Source organism: Magnolia sinica, chromosome 3 (assembly GCF_029962835.1).
Source record: "Magnolia sinica isolate HGM2019 chromosome 3, MsV1, whole genome shotgun sequence".
In the NCBI taxonomy this organism is placed as follows: domain Eukaryota; kingdom Viridiplantae; phylum Streptophyta; class Magnoliopsida; order Magnoliales; family Magnoliaceae; genus Magnolia; species Magnolia sinica.
Window position 1 is genome coordinate 54,278,102 of NC_080575.1, and position 3,108 is coordinate 54,281,209.

The window sequence follows — 3,108 nt, forward strand, 5'->3', positions numbered from 1 at the left end:
TGCGGTTGATATTAGCAAACCCGAATCAAGGCTAATCAGGTCTGCAAAACCGGTACGCATAGCAGGTCTACTGTTCGCAGACCCGAATATATATTAATAGGGTCCGTACAACTCGCTGGCATAAGAGCCGTTTTCGAACGCAATCGGCAGGAGGAAAAAAAAAAAAAACCACCTCCGCCTCTGGAGGTCATGGCCGAACGGAAGTGTTCGTCGCTAGCATCCTCCTCGAATCCGAACGAGTGGTGTCATCCTCATGTTCGAATGAAGAACATAGACCTACAACTACGACAATGGCTGCCGCGGCTGGAGGATATGGCTGCCAGCGATTAGAGATGAAGAAGATGGTTGTCACAAGAGTTCTACAGCCACGAGTGGAGGTAGATCAATGGATCTGCCGGAATCAAAGTTTATACACAACGCCGGCGGTGGACCGAACATTGCCTCCATCGAAGACACAGGTATGGGTATGAAAACCCTAATTACTGGATTTGGGAATCCGTTCTGAAATCCCTAATGGTTAGATTTAGGGATTCAATCATTCCTAATATTTACTGATTTTGGATTGATTTCCCCAAGTCCGATTTGGGGATGGAAACTGAAATACCAATGGTTGGATTTAGTATCTGAAATCCCTAATTTGGGAATTCGATTTTTTGAAATCTGAAAATCCCCAATTCTGATTTGGGAATCATAATCCCTGATAACGTGTTTAGGTATCGAAAGCCCTAATATCTGGATTTCGAATTCGAAAACCCCAACTGCTAATTTGGGATTCGAAATCCCCAATTACCCTGATTCGGGATCAGAATTTGAAATCCCTAATTATCTGATTTGGGATTTCGAAAAAATCTATTTGCTAGATTTAGGGATTCGAAAATCCCTAAAAAATTAGGAAACAGAATTCCAGATTCTTAATTGAGTATTATAATCCCTAAGGGCGTGTTTGGGCATTGGGATTAGAAGGGATTAGGTGGGATGGAATTGCATCTGGTCCCGTGCCAATTCCACTCCATGTTTGGGGAGGATGTAAAAGCTGTCGATGGAATTGCATTGGGTCCCATGCCAATTTCACTCAATGTTAGCAAGTTGTGTAGGTCCCACTATGATGTGTAGGTTAGATCCACACCGTCCACCCATTTTTTGAGATTATTTTAGAGCATGGGCCAAAAAATAGGTTAATCTAAAGCTCAAGTGGACCCCACCATAGAAAGCAACGGGAATTGAATACTTATCGTTGAAAACTTCAATGGGGCTATATAAGTTTTGGATCTACCTCATTTTTAGGCCCATGCCATAAAATGAGGTTACAAAACAAATGAACGGTCTAGATATAACACATGTGTGTTATTCTCAATAACTTCGAATGATGGTTAGTATATCCATTCAATGTACCACTGGATTACCAACAAAGCATGGAATTATTCTTATCCCATGGCAACAGGGTAATTATCTTTTTTGAATCCCATCCCACCGAATCCCTTCCAATCCCAACGCCCAAACACGCCCTAATAGCCTTATCGATCCTCCATACCTGATCCAGGGTTTTGTTTTTCCATTCTCAGGTTTGGAGAAGAGAGAGGAGAGTGTTTGAGGAAGGATTTCTCGGAGACTTCATGAATTTCCAGAGGTAGTATTTCTCCTCTTTCAACAGATCTGAGTATTTTGTCATCTCTATCGCGCTCTTCCCACGTTTTGGGGTTTTTTTCTCTTCTTTAATGCCGCTTCCCAAAAAAGAACAGGGTTTCTGCCCTTGTTCACGCATTCGTCATCCTCCATCTGCATTTTGATTTTGGCTTTTGTCTGATTTCTTTTGTCATATGGAAGCTATGCATTTCACTACTATCATTGTTCTCTCTCTCCTGTTTTTGTAGGGTTCTAGTGTTTATGAATTAGGGTTTTATTTTACCTTTTTTCCCTTATCTTAATCTGGTTAGTGTATGTTTTCATATGCATTCCTTCTTTCTGTCTTTTCTTTCTTTCTTTCTTTCTTTCTTTCATATTTATTTATTTATTTTTGTATGGGGTCCATTTTTGGTGATCCAGACTGTTGATATGATGGGCATTGTTGTGGATGGACCATTTGTGGAGTCTTGAGGATTGGATGATCGTCTAGTCTTTGTCCATGTTTTCTGTATGGCTTGTTGTTTCATAGTGGGGAATTTTTTTTTTGCCGGCCCGAATCATGGCAGGAGCCCATGTATATATTATGTTCTTGACGATCACTTTGTTAAGGCCCTATTTTATGTTCTTGACGATAAAATTGTTAAAAGCATATTATAATCTTTTGAATTTTCTTTTGGTTGGTACACTTGGGGCATGGGCCATCCATATTAGGCCTATGTTGTGATCTAAATCTTTTGTTGTGACTAGTGTCATATGTAGTGGTCTGTCCAGTTGGTAAAATTGGGCTGATGTTTAGTAATCCAATTGATGATATATTTGGGTTGATTTTTAACGATCTAAACTAATCATTATATATATTTGGGCTGATTCTCATTGATCCAAACCATTCGTTTGATTGAGCCCTATTCAATTTTCCAGTCCATTCATATGATTTGGCCTATGCCTACCGATCCAAACCCTTTGTGGTTCAGGCCATTTGGTTGATTCACGCCAAGTTATATTCGAAGGTTGATGTTTAGTAATCCAATTGACGATATATTTGGGTTGATTTTCAATGATCCAAAACATCTGTTTGATTGAGCTCTATTTGATTTTCCAAGCCACTCATATGATTTGTCCTATGTTTAGTGATCCAAACCCTTCAAGTGCTTCGGGCCATTTCGTTGATTCAAGTCAAGGTATATTCGAAGGCCAATGTTTAATAATCCAATTGATGATATATTTGGGTTGATTTTCAATGATCTAAACCAATTATATATATTTGGGATTATTTTCATTGATCCATACCGTTCGTATAATTGAGGCCTATTCGATCTCGTTGGTATGATTGGGCTGATTTTCATTTGCGCATATATTCATATTACCTGGCCTCTATTTGATGTTTCAAGCCATTCACATGATTAGGCCGATATTTAGAGATCTAAACTCTTCATACGATTTGGGTAATTTTCATCGGTCCTAGCAAAGTGGTCTTTGAAGGCTTAT